Raw genomic sequence first — 16,702 nt, forward strand, 5'->3', positions numbered from 1 at the left:
ATTCAAACTCAAAAAAATGAGTCTTCTGACTCCAAACCCAGGAGTATTTTCACTGTGCCATGTAGCTAGCCCATATTATCCTCTATACTCTTAAACTAATTGATCCATTCATTCATGTCTCCCTCCTCTCCCTTCCCCCACACAGAGCAAGGCAGAGCTAGGACTAGAGAGAACCCCCCATTCTTGACTCCCCATTTCAGAATTTACTCAATCTACAGATTTGTATTTTCTAACTGCCCAACTGAGGTTGACATTAGGTATATACTGACAAGGAGGGAAACAGGCCTGCCCTCAAGGGGCTTACATCTTTTCCCTGACTGTATAGAGATGACAATCTCCTTGGAACTCAGAGAGTATTTATCATATGACAAAAATTGTAAGTAGACCCAAACTTTGTTCAGTTTTATTGCATGTATGTCTGACTCTTTGCGACACCATTTTGAATTTTCTTGGCAAAGATATTGAAGTGGTTCTCCATTTCCTTCTGCTCATTTTACAGAGGAGGCAACTGAGACAAATGGGGTGAAGTGACTTGCCCAGGGAGGCCACATTTGAGTTCTGGATGAGTCTTCCTGACTCTAAACACTAGGGCGCCACCTGGTGGTCTATCTGGCACATAGTAGGCACTTCATAAACGTTTATTTTTTTCTTCCTTTTTTTAAAAAAAGTTTTTGTGGGGCAATGGTGTTAAGTGACTTATCCAAGTCACACAGCTAGTAAGTATCAAGTGTCTGAGGCTGGATTTGAACTCTGGTCCTCCTGACTCCAGGGTTGGTGCTCTCCCCACTGCCCTACTTAGCTGCTCCCCAATACATGTTTATTGATTGATTGAGATGACAGCTATGGAGGAGGCTAATAATACTAATTCATTCAAGTCTCTTGAATGCAATCACCATGTGAATAGATCAGTACATTCAAAATTCTAAAGTGGATACAAATCAATTGGGGTGGGCAAAGAGAGGTCTGATAAAGGGGCAGGTTCCTGAAGGAGGTGTGGCTTGAGCCATCTCTAGACTGGAGATAGGTCTTTCATGAGCTGGAGAAGAGGAGAAAGGACCTCACCGAGATATTGTCCATGCCAAGGCAAGAAGGCAAGCAGATGAGATGTCCTTTGTAGACAGTTCCAAATTGTATAGTGATGGTGAAGATGAGAAGGATGCTGAGGATGGTCCTTATCGGAAGTGTTGGAAATTCAATTTTTCCTTGATTGGGAGCAGGGGAGGAAAAGGATGCTCAGGAGCTTGGGTAGTCAAAGCCTTTGGGGACCCTTGGGCTTTTATTTCAATAGGACTTTAAAATAGACTGGGCTAAGCCAGCTGTAGGCCTGGGTAGCCAGCTCTGGGCCCCACACGCTGGACCCCGGGAGGGGATGGGACTTGGGGTAGGGCAAGGGATTTTGAAAGCTGTAGGCGGGCAGAGGATTAATTTCCCTGTTGGAATTTGTCTGATGTGTGTGCAGCAGGAGGCAGGGGCTGTGAGCTGAGAATACAAATGGAGAATAAGGAGACAGGAGAAGCAGGGAGGGGATCATGGGGCCGCTGGCCTACTTAGGGCTGGTAGGCTCAATTTTCAAGTAGAGAATTCCTCCTATAATTTAAAGACTTCACAGCACCTTAGAATTCCAGAACACTAGACCCAGAGGACTCAGGATTCAAGAGTCAACATCCCATAGAAGGAGGAGGCTTCGGGATGTGCTCTGACCCCATGAAGAACAAAGCTCCCCGATAGCCTGGGCCTGAGTTTCTTCTCAGGTCCAGCTAAGGGGTTAAAAGATCCAGATTAGGGATCGGGGTGGGGATGATGGAGGTGGTGGTAGGAAAGGGGATCCACCCATGTACAGCCAGAAATCTGAGAGGGAAATTCTGCTCTGAAGTGGGCCAGATTAATAGGCTGAGAACTGAGAATCTCCCAGCTCCCAGGGGAAGTGACAGACTGAGCAGCCAAGAAATTTCAGACCTAAATGGAAAAAAGGGAGGCATGGAATAAAGGGAGACAATAATGAATGGAAAAAAAGAAAGAATGAAAGAAAGGAAGAGATGGAGGAAAGAATGGAAAGAGGGAAGAAGTGGATGGAGAAAGGGAAGTATGGAAAGAGATAAAGATCAAAGGAAGGAAGAAAAGGAGGGAGGCAAGGGAAAATAGAGTGAAGGAAAGAATAAAAGGAAAGGGGAAAGGGAAGAAGAGAAGGAAGAAGAGAAGAATGGAAGAAGAGAAAGGGAGGAAGGAAAGGAAGAAGGGAAAGGAAGGGAGCAAGTGAAAGGGAAGACTAAACGGAAGGGAGAGAAAGGGAAGAGTGGAAGGAAGAAAAAGAAGGGAGGAAGAATGTCTTCAGCTCTTACTATGTGCTAAATTTGGGGAATAAAACTATAAGCAAAAAGAAAGACAGTCCCTGGCCTCAAGTTTACATTTTAACCCACCAAAGGGAGCTGAAAAGCAGAATAGAAGAGGAAGTATTGGACCTGGGGAGCCTGAGCTTTGACGTCTTCCAAAGGAAGGGGATGAAGGCTGACTGGCCAAGTTCCTTTCCTCAAACGGCAGGCTCCAGAAGGAGTTCCCAGTGGGAGAAGGGCACTTGGCCTTGGGAGGAGGTTCAGGGTGACAGGATGTTCCAGGGGGAGGGAGCCCTAGCTTCTGTGGGAAGTTCCAAAAGAAGACAGCAGCTGAGGCCTGACTGTGGAGTCCAGAACATCAAGAACTGACTGATAGGGGAGAGAATGGCTTGTTTCCTAGTGGTGGCACGTCCTGCTGGTGTGAGACCTCTTTGGGCCCCAGTTACCTCATTTGTCAGATAAAGAAGTTAACAGAACAGCCTCTAAGATCCTTTTAGCCCTAGCTTTATGGCTTGAGGATCCTATCAATCTGCATTTTACTTCTGCAGAGTGACTTCTGAAGAGCTAGCTGTACAGTTCCTAAATGTTGGAACCAGAATTTGAACACAGATCTGATACCAAATTCAGTGCCTGTTTGATTATAAACTTCCCTGGCTTCTTTCAAGTCCAACAAAAATTCCACCATCTACAGAAAGCCTTTTCCAATTATTTCTAATTCTAGTACTGTCTTTCTTTTGATTATTTCCTGTTATTCCAACTCTAGATTTTTGTCCTGAGTTGGTTGTTGTCTTCCCCATTTGACTGTAAGCTTCTTGAGGGCAGAGCCTGTCTTTTGCCTCTTTTTATATCTCTAGCATTTAGCAGTGTCTCACATTTATTTATTTATTTATTTGGTTTTAGTTTTTGCAAGGCAATGGGGTTAAAGTGACTTGCCCAAGGCCACACAGCTAGGTAATTATTAAGTGTCTGAGGCCGGATTTGAACTGAGGTCCTCCTGACTCCAGGGCCGGTGCTCTATTCACTGCACCAACTAGCTGCCCCTAGTGTCTCACATTTAAATGTTTGTTGATTGTTTGAAAGTGGAAAGAATCCTTTGAGGGAGGAGGTATCTCTGTATATGTGTGTGTGTGTGTGTGTGTGTGTGTGTCTACATAGAGGGTCTGATCATTTTTGTCAACACTGGGCAGAGATTTGGTCTTGAAAAATTAATCTCTGCTCTATGGATGTCTCCTTCCTTTCTTTTCTCAGCCTTTGTGGACCTTGTTCAGATTCCTTATGGAATCTTCTTTGACTTGCTCCCCCGATCCCTTCCATCCCCAACTGCCATGTGTAAGGGTGTGGCTTCTCCTCCCCCCCCCATCACAAAAGGCCAGAAGGCCATTTGACCATAAATCTTGAGTTGAAATTGAGAGGGTTGGGAAATAATTGGTGTTGGTGGAAGTTCAGTAGTAGTCTGAGCTCCTGGACATGGCTCAGGGTGTCTGACTTCAAAAGGGGATGTCTCTTCTAATATCAATAGCTAGCATTTATATATTGACTGTTATATGCCAGACATTTCACAAATATTATCCCATTTGTATCCTCACAAGGACTCTGGTTCCCAACTCTTGACTTTGGGGCAGAAGTAGAACAAATCCCTTAGTCCTTTGCAAGCATTCTCTTGCATGATCTCATCAATCCTCAAAATTTGGACCAGCTGTCATTATGTGGAAGATGAAACTGATGAAAAATTCAGGGTTCTGTAGGAAGGTTTTGGGGAAACTGGCCTTGGGGATAGAGCTGCCTCACGTAGTGTTTTGGAGGTTCAGCACTTCTTGCCCATAGTAGGTACTTAAGAAACCTTTTTGTGGCTTATATAGAAATATGCTTCGCATGCCTTTACATGTATAATTGATGTCATATCACCTGCTTTCTCAGGAGGTGGGAGGACAGGAAAAAACATGGAACTCAAAATTTTATAAATATTATATTTTTTAGGTGCAATTGGGAAGTATCTTGTGCATTAAATAAAAATGTCATAAAAAAGAAATGTCTTTTGATCAACTGATTGATGTACCAACCAACCAGTCAACCAACAAGTATTTATTTTATTTTTGAAAATATAATTTTGATTGATATCTATTTTTAAAATATTTCCCATATTTTTCTTTATTATTTTATTTCATTTTTCCAATGAAATGCAAAGTAGTTTTCAACATTTTATCCATGTGCAAGTTTAGGAGTTTCATATTTTTCTCCTGCCCTTCCTTCCCTCCACCTTCCATCCATGGTGGTGAACAATCTGGTAAAAGTCATCTATATGGATAATTGCGTTTAATATATTTCCATAATATTTCCTATATTTCATAGTGTATCTCTTTCCTCTACTTCTCAGACAGCTAGGAATGGTGGGAGAAAAAAACCAGACCAGCAAAACTAACCAATTTTTTAAGAGAAAGTCTAACAGTATATACAGTTGACCCCGTATCTTCTCAATCTCTTGGGTGCCAATTCCCAACTGACATTTTTTATTCAGCATCTCTATTATATTCTGAGGTGATTAGGTCTGGGGTCAGGAAGATCCAAGTTCAAATGTGGTATCAGATATGTAATCTCTATATATGTGACCCTGGGCAAGTCACTTAACTTCTCTCTGCCAAGGTTTCCTCATCTGGAAAATGAGGATAATAATGATAGATGCTTGATAAGACTGTTGTGGGGGTCAAATGAGATAACGTGTGAAGTGCTTTGTAAATTTTCAAGGGTTATTCTTTTTATTATTAAGTATGAACATTCTAGGCCTTGTGCTAGTTCCTGCTTTTGGTGGACACAGTGTTGTTGTTTAGTTGTGTTCTACTCTGTGATCCGTTTCGGTTTGTCTTGGCAGAAATCCTAGGATGGTTTGTCATTTCTTTCTTTATTTTTACAGAGGAAGAAACTGAGGCAAATGGGGTAAAGTGACTTGCCCAGGATCACAACTAATAAGTGTCTGTAGCTGAATTTGAACTCAAGTCTTCCTGCCTCCAGACCTAGAGCTACACCTAGTTGCTCATATACATACATAGGGATTAAACAACCAGTAAACATTTATTAAGTTCCTACTGTGTGCTAAGCTTTGGAACAGGAAGGGTTAATTCTGTATTTACTTAGATAATTCAGTGAATTCTTTGGGTCATACCCTTCTATAAAGTCATAGTTGAACTTGACTCATGAGCCCAGCTCTATAGGACTGTCTCTCTGTGTTTATCAATGTTAAAAAGTTGGGTGAGGGAGGGTAATTAGATGGCACAGTGGATAGAACATCAGTCCTGCAGTCAGGAGGACCTGAATTCAAATTTGACTGATTCTTATTAGTCATTTAAACCCATTGAATCAGAACCAAAAAAAAGAGGGGGGCTGCAGGTTTTTACTGGGTCCCAGAGCTCCAGAAATGGCTAATTGACTCATTGATTTTGGCTCTGCTTCCTCTGGCTGAGGCTCTCAGCAATTCCTCTACTACCCCCAGTGAGGCCACGGCTTCCAGGACACCTAGGGAGCTATGGCCCATCCAGAATTTGGCCCCGGAGCTCACAGTGTGGCTATTCTTAGCCCAGAACATCCCTGTAAATCACTGGGCCCACATGCCTCTAGCCCCTTCTCCTCCCCTCGGACTGTAGCCCTGGCTTCTGCTGGGATGTGGGGAAGTCAGATCACTTTCAGAGAATTAACTCCTTTCCTGGGTTTGAGCAAGCCCTAGAGCTAAGGCTTATGCCCAGCCCCAGGCCCAGCCCCTGCTCCTGCCCCTGCCCTAGATCCAGTCCTAAATCCAGCCCCTACCCCAGGCCCAGCCCTTGCCCCTGCCCTAGATGCAGTCCCAGCCTCAGCCCTAGATCGAGTCTAGTCCTTGCCCTAGCCCCAGCCCCTGCTCTAGCCCTTCCCTAGGCTTAGGCTCAAGCTCCAATGACTGCTGAGAGTTCACAGCTTTGCCTTTAGGACTTTCCTCCCTGGAATGGGCTGGATGAGTTGGGAAGATGGTGGAGAAACTCTAGAATGAAGTATGATGGGACTTGTGGGTATTAATGAGGATCAATTAATTTGTCACTCTATATGGCACTGGGCTTAGTTATAACGTTTGATTCTAGTTAATTGGATTTCAATTTCCTTTAATGTAAAACGAAGGTCCGAATTAGACTGACAGTCGTAGGAGAAGATGGAGGCAGATGGATGTTGGAGATGGTGTAGAAGTAGACAAAACTTGGTGACCGATTTGATAGGGACAGCGATGGAATGACCACAGTGATAGATGACTTTAATGCAGGTTAGGACCCATGGTTAGTGGAATAAGAATGATAGTATCTTATTTATATACGTTTAATGTTTGTAAAGCACAGTGTATGTGTTACCTCATTTGATTCTTAGGGGGAAGTAAGTGCTGTTACTGTACCCATTTTCCAGAGGAGGAAGCTAAAGCTAAGAAAGACTAAATAATAATAGGTCACATTTATGTAGGACTTAGAAAACTAGGGGGTGCCATAGTGAGTCAAGTCTGTTGTCAGGAAGACTGGTCAAATCTGGCTTCACAGCTGTGTGACCTGGGCAAGTCATTTCACCTTGATGACCTCAGTTTCCTCATCTGTAAAGTGAGCTGGAGAAGGAGATGGCAAGCCACAAGCTGGGCGAACCTGAGCAAGATATTTCAACTTGTTGACCTCAGTTTCCTCATCTATAAAATAAACTGGAGAAGCAAGCAAATGGCAAAGAACTCTAGTATCTAAATGGGGTCATAGAATCAGACAGGACTGGGCAGCAATAAAATATAGGACTTTCTATGACTAAACGCTTTACAATTTTTATCTCATTTGATTCCTTCAACAACCATGCAAGGGAGTTGCTTTTATTATCCCTATTTTCCAGATGAGGAAACTGAGGTTGCAAAAGCTTAAATAACAATAATTTCTAACATTTATTTAGAGTCTACTATAAGGGGCTGTTGTGCGCAGGAGAACTGTAAACCTTTATCACCTGGTATCCTCTAGCACCAGAGCGTTGTTTTACTAAGTGCCATGGGATGGGGAGTGGACCAGGGACTGGGGAGGATATTTAAGCGTTTGTATTCTGTTGAATCTTGGAAAACTTTCCATCCTTGTCTCCCGCCCCTTTATGGTTCTCCTGGGTGAGGATAGACTAGCCCGCAGGAACCTAACACATCCTGAGCAGCTAGTCTAACAGTAACTTAAAAGTCTACTCAGGCTAAATTCTTACAATTATTATCTCATTTAATTTACAACCTTGCAGGATAGGTGTTGTTATTATACCTGATATACAATTAAGGAAACTGAGGCAAACAGGTTAAGTGACTTGCCCAGCTATTTAATATCAAGGTCAGATTTGAATTCAGGTCTTCTTGACTCCAGGCCCAACACTCTATGTCATGAAGCCCCAGAGTCTCTCAGCTAACACATGTCTAAGGCAGGATTTGAACCAACATATTTCTGCCTCCAAATCTCATATTCTTTCCATTATGCCACCTGAGCAGACAAGAAGATGGTGTTGTCCTGGACAGTAATCAGGGAAAGTCTGATGAGGGATAGATTTCGAAAGTGTTATATTATCTATTTTGTTTTATACGTGTGGAGTTTGAGATGGGGATGGGGCATCAGTGTAGAGATCTCCAGGGAGTTGATCGTATCAGCTTGTGTCCAGGGGAAGGTTGGGCCTGGCTCAGTCCACTTGGTAACCATCTTCATAGAGATGCTTATTGAGTTTAGGAGATTATCCAGAGGAAGTGTGGAAGCTGGGCCCAGGGCAGAGTCCTTATGATGTCACTTGCTTTACTGACCAGCTTGGGGACTCCTTTTGAGGGTCAGTAATGGTGAGGAGCTGCCAGGAGGATGGCATGGGGAGAGGAGAGGTCTTTCAGACTTAACTATGTGCATAATAAGTGCTTAATAAAGACTTGTTGATTGTGGATCTGGATTCATTGGGCACGGTCCACTGGTCTGGGAAGAGCAGGCTCTGCCCACGGCTAGAACAATAGGACTTCATCACTGTGCAGTATTTCCTCCAATGGTACAGATCGCAGCCCATCCGTGACTGCTCCTGTCTTGACTTGCTCTTTTCATTCCTTTCCCTCATTTTACCTTTCCAGATGTTAATCTTTACTCCCAACCCCAAGCACATACCAGTTGAATCTTCCCTTTTTTTTTAAGGTTTTTGCAAGGCAATGGGGTTAAGTGGCTTGCCCAAGGCCACACAGCTAGTTCATTATTAAGTGTCTGAGGCTGGATTTGAACTTAGGTACTCCTGACTCCAGGGCCGGTGCTTTATCCACTGCGCCACCTAGCCGCCCCAGTCTTGAATATTCCTTGAGGACCCGTGTAACATTAATGCTGATCATTTTTGCTTTCTTTCATTCGGCACAGTAGATAAGTGTCACATCCAGAGTCAGGAAGATCTGAGTTCAAATATGGCCTCAGATTGCTATCTGTGGCACAGCTTGTTGCCTCAGTTTCCTTCTCTATAAAATAGAAATGATAACAAAACCTACCTCCAAGGGTTGTCAGAATTCAATGAGATAATACTGTAAAATGCTTAGCACAAAGTCCTTTGGAACACAACAGGTGATAGATAAATGTTTGCTATTTTTATTATTTAAAAGTAAGTTTTATTTGGTCAGAGGATTATAGATCTAGAGATGGAAGAGACCTTAGGGCTTTATCCTTTTCATTCCTTTCCCTCGTTTTACCTTTCACCTTTCCAGATGTTACTCTTCATGTCCAACCCCAAATACCTACCCTGTTGATTTTTAATTTTTTTTTAATGTAAGGTAATATGAGGTTAGATTTGAACTCAGCTCCTCCTCACTTCAAAGCTGCTGGTCTGTCCACTGCACTATCTAGTAACCTTGAACCCTTCCTGATAGCCAAGCATAGAATAGGCCTGGTGCCAACCTCTAACCCTTCCCCAGTCTCTCTCTATCTCTCTTTCCTTTTTCCTTCCCAAATGTCTGTCTCTCTTTCGGTTAAGTGACTTGCCCAAGATCACCCAGCTAGATAATTCTTATGTATCTGAGACTGGATTTGAACTCAGGTCCTCCTGAGTCCAGGGCCGATGGCTCTATCCACTGCACCACCTAGCTGCCCCCCACTCTCCCTCTTTCTGTCTTTCTATAGCTATGTTTCTCTTTCTATCTCTCTTTCACTCTCTTTCTGCACTGGGTGGTGTAACCACACTGCCACAGCTCATCCTGTCTCAGGGTCCTAGGAGTTACCTTGGGTGGAGAGTGGGGGCCTACCCTCCTACTTCTAAACATCATCACCCCGAACCTCCAAGCTTATGTTTACCATTTATATCAAACCAATCACCATAACAAAACTGACTCCTGAACAAGAAACATGTTCCAAATGAGAACGCCAAAACAAAACCACAACATTTACTTAATAGAAAACAAGAGAAAGAATTATCGTGACACATCCTCTTCTGTTGAGTATAAACCAGAAATATCACATCATAACATTTACTTGGTAGGAGGCAAGAGCAGGAGTCTCAAAATGTAAGCCATTTGTGAGTCAGACTCTCCCTCCAATGCTCGCAGTGTCCACCGGGGAGAGTAGGCACACACTTCATGTGAGTGAAGACTCGCAAGTGGGAATACCCTCGTATCTAGGTAGACTCATTGATTTTGGACAACAGGTCTCGATGTTTTTGCTCTCTTTAGAGCCTTGTCTGGATTGTGCATCCTCTGTTGGGAAAGCTGTTTTTCTGTTATTCTTGCATTATTGAAATAGGGTCAAGGTCTGTTTAACTCATTACCAGCCTTGGTGGGGGACTGTGAAATTGTTATATACTTTCATCAATAAATGACCTGATTGAGCCTGAGAACTGTCAAATCCCTCAGAACTCTGGGCCTCTGAGAAGAGTGATAGGATCGGATTGCCTTTCTATGGTTCTCTCTTCAGATAGAGGAAGATTCTGATTTCTCCAGTCAGCTCTCAGCAAAATCATATTCTTCAGTTAGCGCAATCCATAGCAGTTCAGATGTCAGACTATCTCCATCTATTTCTTCATTTCATTTAAAAGTAACAATGACAGTAATAATAACAATATTAAGCATTTATATAGTTTGCAAAGTACTTTACAAATATTCTCTCATATCATCTTTTTTTTTTAGTTTTTGCAAGGCAATGTGGTTAAGTGACTTGCCCAAGGCCCATACAGCTAGGTAATTATGAAGTGTCTGAGGCCAGATTTGAACTCAGGTACTCCTGACTCCAGAGCTGATATCATTTCATCTTTATAACAATCTTGAGAAATAATTGCTGTTATTATTGTAATTTTTTTTTTTAACAGATGAGGAAATGGAGATAGGCAGAGGCTAAGAGACTTGTTCAGAGTAATAGCTAATGAGGGTCAAAATCAGGATTTGAACTTAGGTCTTTCTGATTCCAGTGCCAATGCTCTATCATAGAAGCATCTCTAGCAAAGAAAGCAGAAAAAGACATTACAGGCAAACCTTTGAGAGGTTTCCTTTTTTTAAAGGGCCATATTTCATTTCTCCATCCATCCAATCAGCTCTCATCAGTGTCACCTCTCCTCCAATCAGTTCAGATACCAGCAAAAATCTATTGAACTCCATTGTTGGCTTAATTTTTAAGAGCATCTTTTCTGGTTGACCTAAATGTCTTCTATTCCTAACTCCTCAAAAGTTTATCTCTTCTATCTTCATCTAGCCTCTCTCAATTCTCCTTTATCTTCTATGGTCTTAAATCAGAGTTTTTTCCTAAGTAGTGCCCATCTCAATATAAGCTCTTTGTAAATTTGACAACTCCTATTTCCTCACTCTGTAGTCCCCAAATAGTTAATTTGATTTGAAATTTCTCAATTATAACTTCAAAAATTCTCAAAAAAGTCATTATATAAATGAACTGATATACTGAAATACCCTCCAGTCATTTTCAACTCCTTTTAGTGCTCTCTACCTTTCAACAGGTAGAGCCATATTGAGGGTTCCTTTTTCTCTAAGCTTTTAGGATAAGTTGCCTTTCCAGCATTTTTATTCAAGAGACTGTTTCTTAAATAGATTTTATCAGGCTTCCATACACAATTTCTGTCCCCACCTTCTTTCCGGAACCAAAATGTCCATATAGCAAAGGGGTAGTACTTTGCAAAAAAAAAAAAAAATTAAGGAAAACCCAGGGACAAAGTCACTGTTTGGGATTTGATGGAAGTGCCAGAGATCCTGGAGTCAGAGGATCTGAGTTCAAACTATGCTTCTCAGAAGTGTGCTGGGGCTGGATCAAAGTTTTTCAGGGTGAGCATACATTCCTCAGAAACAACAGATGGGATTTTTGTCATTTTATTGTGTGGATTGTGTTGAGAAAGTTATGGAAAAAATGTTAATGAAAATAAAATTTAAAAATGTGTGGAGTGCCCCTCTTCCCAAACTGATTATTGAACATTTATCTGCAAACACATCGCTGCCTACTTTGATACTTGCTACCTTTGAGCTTTCAGCAAGTTGTTTCATTTTTCCGATTCTCCCAGTTTCTTCATCTGTAAAACAAGGAGCTTGGACTAGGTGACCTCTGACGTCTCATTCAGTATGACATTGGTGCTATAGAGTGTATATACCATCCTGCCTCAGTAGCCCCCAACCATCCCCCCTTTCTGCCTCAGGTCTTCTTGGTCTCATTCTGGGCACTCTTCTCACATCTGTTTTTGCATTCATACATTTCCTTCATGGTATCTTTAGCTTTCTGGGGTAAACGTTTTATTGGTGTCTTTTTTTTTTCTACCATAATAATTTTCGTACTACCTCCCCCCCATCGTGAACCTTCCCTTTTCACAAAGAGTAAAGTGTGCTATTTCACACCCATGGCCCTTCACCAAGAGAAGGCAGATATACTTCATCTTTGGCTCTGGAGTTAAAAGGCCATTCCAAGTTTTTGGAGTTGGGTTTCCTTTTCAGTGCTGCTGTCATTTACTATGAGGTCACTGGGTGGCGCCATAGGGAACAGTCAGGAAAGCTCCTTTTCCTAAATCAAGTCTGGCCTCAGATATGTAACAGTGATCCTGACCAAGTCACTCAAGTTTGTGTGCCTCAGTTTCCTTGTCTGTAAATTACCTGGAAAAAGAAATGGCAAACCAGTATTACTGGAGTCACAGAAAATTAGAACTGGCTGAACAAAAATAATTATTTTCTTCTGTGTGACAGAAGAAGCAGATTAGATATAATTGGGAAATGTGTAGCAAAATAAATAATCAATAAACATTGATAAAGTGTCTGCTATGTATCAGGGACCTTTAAGTGCTGGGATACAAAAAGAGGCAAAAGACAGTCCCTGTCCTCAAGGAATTTACAGTTTAAAGGGGAGGAAAACATGCAAAAAATATATATACAAAGCAAGTTATTCACGGAATAAATAGGAAATAGTCAATAGACAGAAGTCACTGGAGTTAGAAGGAGTTGGGGAAGGCTTCCTGTCAAAGGTGGAATTGTATTTGGGACTTAGAGGATGCCAAGAAGGTTAGGAGTCAGAGATGAGGAGGGAGAGAATTTCAGACTAGGGGGAATGGTCAGAGAATGTCTCAAGCTAAGGGATGGAGAGTCTTGTTTGTGGAACAGTCACAAGACCAGTGTCACTGGATTAAAATATATGGATTGGGGAGAAAGGTATAAGAAAACTGGAAAAGTAGGAGGGGATTGGGTTATAAAAGGCTTTGAATGCCAAACTATGTTTTTATTTGATCCTGGAGGTGATAGGGAACCATTGGAGTTTATTGAGTAGAGAGGCAACATGGTCAGACCTGCATTTTAGGAAAAATGGTGATTGAATGACGGATGCATTGGATTGACAGATGGATGGTTTGAGATTGGAGACAGATAGACAGATTTCCCAGCAGGCAATGAAGTGATGATTGTCTGTATCAGGGTGGCGAGAGGGTAAGGGGGAACAAAGGGGTGCATTTGAGAGATGCCACAAAGGTGAAATAGATAGTCCTGGCAACAGATATGGGGGAGGGGTAAGAGATAGTGAAGAAGAGAGAATGACTCCTGGATTGGGAACCTGGGGAACTGGAAGGATGGTAGGAGAGGGGGATGGTTTTGATGTAAAGATAATGATTTCTGCTTTGGACATGTTGAGTTGAAGATCTCCTCTGGACATCTGAGTTGAGATAGTTGTAGTTAGAAATGGGGCAGAAGGCAGCTAGGTGGCGCAGTGGATAGAGCACCGGCCCTGGAGTCAGGAGTACCTGAGTTCAAATCCGGCCTCAGACACTTAATAATTACCTAACTGTGTGGCCTTGGGCAAGCCACTTAACCCCATTGCCTTGCAAAAAAAAAACAACAAACCTAAAAAAATGGGTAATTAAATCCATGGGAGCTAATGAGATCACTAAATGAAACAGTATGGAAAGGGAAGAAAAGAGGACCAGTGCAGAATCTTTTGGGGAATCTAGGATGTGATCTGGAGGAGGATCCTTCAGATAAGCAGGAGAAAAAGCAGGAGAGAAGAATGTCCCAAAAGCCTAGAGAGAAGAAAGTTCCAAGGAGAGAGTAGATTTTCAAGCAGTCAGTGGCTGCAGAGAGGTCAAGGAGAATGAAGATTGAGAAAATAAAAATTCAGCACAACATAGATAAGGTGAATTTGTGGTTTTCTAAGATGGTAGGCTGAATTGTTTCTATTTTGAGTTCCATGCTTTCCTTTACTTTACTAATAGTTGTCATTGTATCTATTGTTCTGATTTCCTTACTTTGCTCTGCATCTGCTCATTCAAATCTTCCCGAGTTCTTCTGAATTTTCTAGTGACTTAATATATTATAGTCACATACCGCTATTTGGTCAGCCATTCTCCAGACCATGGGAATCCACTCCTAGTTTTTGGAGTGGAATCTATTCCTAGTTTTTGACATCATCTCAGAAAACGGTGCTGGGAATATTTCAGTGCCTAGGGGGGGTGTTTCTTTTGATCTTTGATCCATCTTTGGTGTCTGACTTTGGAGTCTGTTGAATCTAAAGACCTTGATGACTTGACATCTTTTATACCAAGTGCAAGGCATCTTTATAAGTTCACAGGGACTTTAGAAGGACTTGGGGGGGGGGGAGTCTTGAAGTCTGATTCTCCTTCTTGGCAAAGTGACTAGTCCAGGGTCAAGCAGTTAAATGTTCTCTGATGACTCCCATGGGCTTCTCTCTTGTTCTTTGAGTCAACCTCAGAATAATACTGGGCAACTAGCTGGCACAGTGGATATCTGAACTCAAATATGGCCTCATACAACTAGCTGTGGGACCCTGGGCAAGACACCTGTAAACTCAACTGAGGAAGGAAATGTCAAACCTCTCCATTATCTTTGCCAAGAAAACCCCAAATGGGGTCTTGAAGAATTAGATCAGATTGAAAAACAACTGAACAACAACAACAAAGTAATCCTCTTAATATATTTATTTGCTCCAAGAAATAGCTGTAAATCACCCTTCAGTTTAGCTGACATTTCCATTCTTGTTCAACTTGCATTTATAGAAAGAATGGCAAAATGATTCTGACTTAGTTTCCATCCTTGTAGTCTCCATATTGGACATTGGTCTCGGACATTTCTGTTGAGTCACCAAATTGGAGGTTGGTGGGAGCCTAAAAATCAACACTATCACACTACCCGAGGGCCCTTTAAAATTTTTCACATTAAGTTAATGAAAACAAAATACTGACATTTATATGAGACCTACTATATGCTGGATACTGTTCGAAGCACTTTACAAATATTATCTCATTTAACCTGCCCAGCAGTCCTAAGAGATAGGTGCTGTTATTATACCCTTCATGGTTGAGGAAACTGAGGCATGTAAAGGTACAGTGTTCTGCCCATGATCACAAAGTTAGTAAGTGACTGAGGAAGATTTGAACTCAGCTCTTCCTGACTCTGGGTCCAGAGCCACTCAGTTGCCTCAATCTCTTATTTCTTCATAGCATTCTTTTTTTTTTTTTTAGGTTTTTTTCTTTGCAAGGCAATAGGGTTAAGTGACTAGCCTAAGGCCACACAGCTAGGTAATTATTAAGTGTCTGAGGCTGGATTTGAACTCAGGTACTCCTTACTTCAGGGCTGGTACTCTATCCACTGTGCCACCTAGCTGCCCCTCTTCATAGCATTCTTCTCAAGTTTGGATCTGAGCTAGTTATATAGTAGCATCTCCCTGTGAGGTCCCTGAGAAGGGATAATTATGGAGAGTTTTCAAATAGGGGAAATGAGGTACAAGAGAAGGAGAAGGATTTTTTCAAAGGCACATAATTAGCAAGATAGATAAGTCATTTCCTATCTCCAGGCCACTGTTCTTTGTCTCATGCCCCTTGAACAAAATACCAAGGCAGGGAGAAGAGGGAGGAAAGGACTCCCAGGTTGCTGAGTAGAAAAGAGAATCCAAGGCCTGTAGTGGACCAGTTTTAGGGCCCTAGTCTTGCTGCAATCGGTTTAGAGTGGAAGGAGAAGGTCCAGATGAGACTAGTGAGGGAGGAGTGGGCACAGGGACAATGTTGAGGATATGAGGGGTTGGCAGGGTAGATCCAGAGGATGAGTTAGGAATGGATCACAGGGACAATTTTTTAATGAGGATTTGGAGATCTATAAGCCAAGAATTGGTTCAGTGATGCCCTCTGCTGGATTTCTTTTCAAAAGATAAAGAATTTTTTTTTTTTTTGATCCAGGGCAACCAAACATCAAGCAGATGGTTGGACAGACCATCTAATCTTTCCATCTTCTCCATTCTAACATTTACTAACATTAAAAAAATTTTTTTGATCTCTTCAGTTTTTTTTTAAACTCCCTACATCATCTCTTGTAACAGAAAAAAAAGAAAAAATCAGTCCATCAAAATGAACAAACATTGAAAAAGTCTTATATACAATGTTTTGCAGCCTAGTTCCCCAACTTTGCAGAGAAGCAGAGGGGTGAGATTTCTTTTCATCCTTCTCTTTGGAGGCTAAGCTTGAATTAATTCCCATTTGTAGAAGGCTACACACATATTGACTCACTAGAGCCTTATAAGAATCCTGCAAGGTAGGCCCTGCAGTCCTAGCCATCCCTATTTTATAGATAAAACAGGGTCTTACTTATTCAGGGTCTCAAGTACCAGAGGTGGTATTTGAACTCTTGCCTTCCTTACTCCAAAGCTAACCAGCCACAACATTCTACTGCTACTCTCTGATAGGGCTCTCAGTTATGGGGGTAGGTGGGTGTAGAGAATTGTTGGTCTCAGATTCAGATGACATTTTAAAGGATTTAATGGTTATAACTGACATTACATGTTTTAAAAATAAATTTTGTAAGTAAATAAAACTAATAATAAAATTATATTAATGACATAGAATAAATATAGCAATATAATTAAATTTAGATTAATTAGATATATTATAATAGGGAT

At 41.7% G+C, this 16,702-nt stretch overlaps 1 protein-coding gene across 2 annotated transcripts in view; it reads left to right on the top strand.

The window, feature by feature from the left end:
* The window catches only part of KDM2B (lysine demethylase 2B), a 128,843-nt gene that overhangs the window by 13,680 nt on the left and 98,461 nt on the right, over positions 1–16,702 (top strand). The gene's annotated exons all lie outside the window — the stretch shown is intronic.

Source organism: Macrotis lagotis, chromosome X (assembly GCF_037893015.1).
Source record: "Macrotis lagotis isolate mMagLag1 chromosome X, bilby.v1.9.chrom.fasta, whole genome shotgun sequence".
Lineage (NCBI taxonomy): Eukaryota > Metazoa > Chordata > Mammalia > Peramelemorphia > Peramelidae > Macrotis > Macrotis lagotis.